Genomic DNA, 6,749 nt, shown 5'->3' with positions numbered 1-6,749 from the left:
GTCCAAGAAGTGTGAAAACCATTTTAGGGCCAAGAGGCATACTCTGGAAGACTGTTACCAATTGAGAGACCCTGTCCAGGACCTCATTGACAACAAGCTGAAATAGTTCTATAATGCAGTTGCTCTGAATATCATCACCAACCCTTTGCCTCCCCATCAAGAAGGGAATGTGAATGCTATCATCACAGTGGAAGAAAGGATTCTAGAATTCTCCTCGCCGTCATTCCCATGGAAGGCTATGCTCTGAGCCTTTGTCCAAGAGAGCCACCTTGATCTTAAAGGCATGGGAACCCCAGGATTTGATTAGGGAATCTGCTCATTCTACGACAATGAAGACAAAAAAGCCATGTTTGATTGTAAAGTGCTTCGAGCACAAGTGCAAAGTCTAGCTAAGCGTGGCATCATCTGGATTGAAAGGGAAATTGTGTGAATAGGTGATTGTATGGCCACCAGCTTCTGTTCGCTAACCATCTAGTCATAAGCCAGCTACAATGCTATATCATTTGGGTCAAGAAAGGATTGGGATAAATATCTACCGAAACGCCTTGGCCAGGTTGCTCTAGTACCTTCCTCTTCAGTAGTCATTGGGGAGATCGTAGAAATGCCTATGGATCCAATGTCATCAAATTCAAGGAAGGGGCAAGCCATCATCAGTTCAGGAAGGAACCGCCATTGTTCCCACTATTTGAGGTTTCTATCCTCTTATTTTGCCAAAGTTTGTCTCAAGAATCTCTAGGGTATTCGGCCTAAAGGCCCTTGAAGCCATTCTGCCAAGTCCGATGGTCATTAATCTGAAGACGTCCTCTATAGCGCCCAATCTGTAGACTCAAGAGGGTGTTATGATTCTCATGCCAAAGTCGTTCCCTTATAAAGATAGTCATCGTGTCCCCTAGAAATTCGACATGTCCTTGATCTCCACTCGTACCGGAAAAGAGGAGGTCTGTTCTAACATCTCTTCGGGTATATCTGGGCTCACTAGGAGTAGCCGTTGCTATACTCTCGAGGATTTAGAAAAGAGGAGAAAAGAGATTGGCAAGGGTACCGTCGAACCCGTTAGGAACAGAGTCATAACCGAAGAAATCAAGGAGTTCTTGAAAGTTATTAGGAACTCAGAGTACAGTATGATTTAGTAGCTAAACAAGTCCCCAACTCAAATCTCCATCTTGGCACTATTTCTATCCTTTGATGTTCACCGCAAGGCTCTCTTGAAAGTCTTGAAGGAAACATGTGTTCCTACAAGTGCTATAGAATCTGCCTTTGAAGGCATGGTCTCAACAGAGTTGGCCACCAACCAAATTTCCTTTACGGATGATGGACTACCACTAGAAGGTAGAGACCATACTTTGCCCATGCATATCTAATCTAATCTAATCTAATCTAATACTATATATAATAGCAGAAGCTTTTAATGAGGTGTTGCCACGTTAGGAAAAAAGATCATTTAAAAAATTGACACGTATATAACTTTAAGTCAAAAGAGCCGCACGTTGTATCGTTTCAATAATCTTAAAATTTTAACTTTTATTTCTACTACACCGTTTGAATGCATCTCACTATAAATAACAAAGATAAGACTCAAAACCAAACGTTAGGCAAAAAAAAGCATCCGCTGTTTCCATTCGTTAAACACAAACGGCCAAAAGAAAATCCCTTCCTTGCCGATCTGCTTTGTAGTTTGCCCCATGTTCTGTTTCTTCTCTGCAACAATGTGCAAACTTGCCCACTTAGATTTCTGCCCATATACGGAGAAATTATTGTTCAGAGAACGCGACCGATTGGAATTTTTCTGGTAGAAGAGGAAGAATAAGCGTTAGACTGTTAACGCACCATGGATTGAGAGAGGGGTACCACCACAAGCCTCCACTCCACCCACTATCAGACTACCGGAATCGCTACTGGTAAAGTTTTGTTTTAAATTAAAAAAAAAAATTAGGGATTTTGGTTTTTATTTGGAGAATCAATTGGGTGTTAATTATGATTTAGATTGGTATTATGGGTCTGATTTGGTTTTGATTAAGGGATACGGAGGTAGAAGAACCAAGCAGAGTTTGTAGGCGCCAAGAGAAAGAAGAAATATTTAAGGCCGGCTATTGTCCGTTCCCTCGCCATACTTGGGCCACCGGAACCGCAAGCAAGAAAAAACTATGGACCATCAACACTCTTAGGCCATATATCTGCCACCTAGATCGTCGGAACCGGAACTGAAACCGGTACAATTTTTTCCCCATTTTTTAGATTTTGGCATTTGGGTATGAAACGTTACTATTGATTGAGTTTTTTTTGTTGATATGTTTACATTTTATTCGTTTCTGTTTCGGGATTTTGGGTTCTCTATCAAAATGTTTGTTATCTCAATTTTAGATATTTGCTTTTGTTCTGTTTTTTAGATTACAAAAATCACTAAAAATATTGATTTCAGTTTGGGTGCTTCTATTTCTAATCTTTGAAGCATATTTCCTAAGACTTCACTGTCATCCAAGATGATATATTGATTGTTGGAACCATTTTTCACAATTAATTTAATAATGAATACTACTGTGAAATTTGACGGTACTTAGACCATGGAAAGGACTAAGAAGATTACTTATTGATAAAAATAAATAAATAAAGGACTAACAGGGTCGAGTCTAATAGGTGGGTTCGTGCTCTGTCCCTATCTCCTCTCTGTGGCATCTGCTGTTTGTGTTTGTGCTCTTCCCCCATCTCCTCTCTGCAACATATACGGAAGGTCCACATCATCTTACTGTTTCTTCTCCTATTCGAATTAGCATCTTCAATCTTCAATATATGTATGTTTTAATTTAAAATATGATGCTTATACTACTCGAATTACAATCTGTCTTCTTCAATATATCTATATTAAAAAAATTTTTCCCTGCTTAATTGTCTAGGATTCTTTTACCCTTTTTAAAAAATAGATTGGTTGATTCTCTTTCTTTGAATGCATTGGTTTGGTTTTTTCTTATGGTAACATTAGGGACTTATCCTTTGATTTATTGTAGTTAAAAGTAAAATTTCACCTTGGATTGTTTAAAATCTTTATGTATAAGACGAAAACAAACTTTCCAGTTCAAGTTTGTGCCAAAAAGTGTTACTGTTTGATGTTAATTTTGCTTTAAGTATTTATTTTATATGTCCTTGGCTAATGGAAGCCAAATCCTTAGCCATCATCATATGGGAAATAGCCAACAGATTGTTAAAAACTAACCAACAAAATGTAAATCCACTGCTTAAATATTAACTAACATCTCCTATCCATGTATAAGAACTGTGTTTTGAAGCATATTTGAATGCCAAATGTTTGTTGAAATGTGTGATAGAAAATCTAATAGCCTATGTGCAAATAAAGATTAGCTACTACACATTGCCAAACCATTTAGACTAACTTTATAACAATTCATTATTATTGTCTCTTTTACTTTCCATAAACTTTTATGCTTAGAGCTTTAACATAATATATAATTCATATCTATGAGAAATACTTGATTCGAGGCAACTGACCTCCAAGAATGAGAAATAAGATTTAGAGAGAATAAAGAAGATTAGGAGAGAAACTGTTGCTTTTTTCATTCAATGGTCCTTACAATCACCACTCTAGCAAACCACTAATATCCAGTTTTCTTGAGTATTCAAAACTATTCCAAGTAAAGCCATATATGTTGCATTCTAACAATTTGTCTAACTAACTAACTAACAGCAACTAACAGATGTTAACAGCTTTTATGGTAAAAGACTAACAATTCCCTAACTCTAATGCAGCGGCTTAGGACAAGTGTATGTTAGGCAACATCAACAATAACAGCTATGGCAGCAACTCAACTTCAGCAGCAACATCACAGGTGTTGCTTGATGACTCTTAACATATTCTATATTGTTAAGTAATAAAATAGTTTACTTTATTTTAATATACAAGTTACAAGGAAAGTTTTGATGCACGGGTTAAATTTGATCTGTCATGATTTATTATTGCATAATATTCTCCTTGAGTTAGGCAATGATTTGATTTGATGCAATGATTTTCTATGTTCGGGTTTTTACCAGAATGAGACTGATTTTCAGGATTTATGATGGCTGAACCAATGCTCATGATTGGTGGCAATAATGCTCAACTTAAGTTGCTGCATAACTCATGTTGGTGCTGCTGCTGGAGGCTTAAGTAGCTGCATAATTGCTGGTGGTGTTGTTGCTTAAAGTCAAATTCTTTTTTTAGACACTATATGCTTAAATATACTACATTATTTAAGTTTGAATGTAAGCAGTGGAATTATGATAACTAAGTTTATGTAGGATGCAAAGTTCATAACTAATCAAACTATTCCAACGTTTACTAGGTATAAAAGGAATTGCATTTTCTTCAATGATCAAAATGAAACTCATGTTTTCAACTTGCAAGATAGAAGCTTTGGAGATTTACAGAATATCCATCCATCCTGGCTTCTCTCAAATTTGCTTTAGGCCTATGTAAGATAGTACACTTACATTAACTTTCTTTTTGGGGACCTGAATTTGAAGCAAAGAAATAGATAGAGAATATGTAATGCAACTATTAGAGAGAAAAGGGTAAGAGATATATTGTTTTCTACTAGAGATGATTGCTAGAGATTAATAAGTGTTAGAGATATTGAAATTGAATGTTACAGTACTGAAGTGGATGTTGAGTAGAGATGGTGGCCAGATATTATGCAGGAACTGAGATACGGAGATAGAGAGAGAACTACCACCAGTAAATTTTTTTGTTCCTTTCTTTCTTATATCTAGGTATGAAATATGAATTAGTTTTGAGAAAACTGGTTGGATTGATTTTTATGTAGGTATTTGGGTTTGATTTTAAAGATAAATACCGCACGTTGTAACGTTTAAGGGCTTTGTATTTTGTCCATTTACTGTGCTAACCACACGGTTAAAAAAAAAAAAAAAAAAAAACACATTTGAGGCCTTAAAATTTGTCCACACGTTGTTTTTCTCTTCTTATATTGTTTGTTTTTTTTTTTTTTTTTTTTTTTTTTTTTTTTTTTTTTTTTTTTTGAATATCTGCCATGCTTTTTTTTTTCTTTGATTTGGTTATGAACTAAGAAATATGAGTTAGTTTTGGGTATTTTGGTTGGTTGGGTTAGTTTTGTATTGTTCCTTCCTTGCGAGGATGGCTTTAGGCTTGGCATTTTGTATGGTGTTGTGAATTTTTTGCTACTTTTGCATGTTTGAGCTTTTGACATTTGATTTTTTGAGTGAATGATCATGGAATTTTTCTCCTTAGTCTATGTGTTAATCTTATAGGAGTCTAACACTAATCATCTTGAATGCCATTTGATTTTTTGGTACATGTTAGTCTATTGGTTAAATATTTTCGTATTTTTAGCTTCTATTGAGAGATGATGTCTTTAGGAAATGTCTTTGAAATTCCTATCCACAATCTATATTTTTCTGAGTTAGTTATTTTTTAAAGATGATGCTTATTCCTAAATCAGTTTATGATTCTTGATATGCAGATTATTTACAAATAGAATGTGCTATATATATATTTATATATATATTATTCCAAATGCTTGCTGAACATTGAATTTACATTTTAAATTAGATTAGTCTTGGTCCCATGAGCATTCAACATTATAGGTTTTGTTTTTTTTTTTTTTTTTTTTTTTTGCTTATACCCAAAATTTTGTACATGCATGTGTTTGCTGCACCCATACCCAGTTAGTGACAAATATATTGAATGATTTATGTTAATAATAATCCTTTGAAGTTTATAGAGTGCACCATTCTCTAATTTATGTTGATGTTACTTTGTTAGGTCTTAATTGCTATTAAGAGCTGGAGAGTAGTTGAGAAACTGCTAGAGACAAATAAGAAAATGGCTATTAATGAAGTTGAGAAGAGGGCAAAAAATGTCAATATTCTTATGCACCAAGAAATTTATGGAAAAGGATTGCGCTAAAGAGCATCAAGTAGATGTACGTGGCTTAGGAAAGGGATCAGGTAGCTGCATATTTCTCTATGAGATTTCATAAATGTAACTTTGATTAAGTGTTACCATCTTTTATTTTTTTATAGGGTAGTACAGTGATTGGTATTGATAAAACTCTACAATATAAGTTTTTCAAGAGTATTGGTTTTTTTTCCCCTGCCCTAAGACTTATCTTTTGTCCAGTTTTTGTATTCTTGAAGTTAATTGTCCTTTGTGTAGTTTAAATTGGATAGTTATAGTAAGAATCCTGTAATCGTTATAAACATAGTTTGTATAATTGAGGTTCTTTGTATTTTCCTTATTTAGTATGTCTCCATTTGACCATATTTAATGCATAAACAGACCTTCAATTTTAAGGGAGTTTCTAATCATTTAAAATAATAATAATAAAGAAAAATAAATATAAGATGGAAGGTTTCTTTTTTCTTTTAAAAAAATCAGTATACTTCTTTTAATTGTCTATGGAGTTATCATAATATTTTTATGATATCATGATAATGTTTGATTGGCTAATGGAGTTAGCACAAAATTTTTGTATCATGATCATGTTATTAGAGTTTGATAGACAATACAAATATTCTACTAATAGAATTTCATTATGAATTTACATATTTTTCTATGAATAATAAATAAAATTTGCCCGCGCATTGGTTGGTTGGGTTAGTTTTGTATTGTTCCTTCCTTGCGAGGATGGCATTAGGCTTGGCATTTTGTATGGTGATGTAGATTGAATCAGATTTGAAACAACTGATTTTGTTACAATGAGAGAATACTATACATATCGATT

General features: G+C 34.1%; 1 long non-coding RNA gene across 3 annotated transcripts; it reads left to right on the top strand.

Moving 5' to 3' along the window:
• The first annotated feature begins 1,469 nt into the window (after positions 1–1,469).
• Positions 1,470–4,637, top strand: LOC115963224. 3 transcript variants are annotated; one of them, XR_004085753.1, is made up of 5 exons: positions 1,470–1,898; positions 2,019–2,210; positions 2,635–2,728; positions 3,760–3,839; positions 4,042–4,637. It is a non-coding gene; the product is annotated as an uncharacterized LOC115963224 (long non-coding RNA). The 3 variants fall into 3 exon arrangements; XR_004085752.1 differs by lacking the exon at positions 1,470–1,898 and having other exon boundaries at positions 1,905–2,210; XR_004085754.1 differs by lacking the exon at positions 1,470–1,898 and having other exon boundaries at positions 1,905–2,210; positions 2,635–2,789.
• Positions 4,638–6,749: the final 2,112 nt, after the last annotated feature.

Source organism: Quercus lobata, chromosome 10, assembly GCF_001633185.2.
Source record: "Quercus lobata isolate SW786 chromosome 10, ValleyOak3.0 Primary Assembly, whole genome shotgun sequence".
NCBI lineage: Eukaryota > Viridiplantae > Streptophyta > Magnoliopsida > Fagales > Fagaceae > Quercus > Quercus lobata.
Note: the sequence above shows the minus strand (reverse complement) of the source record. Positions and strands in the feature narration are given on the sequence as shown.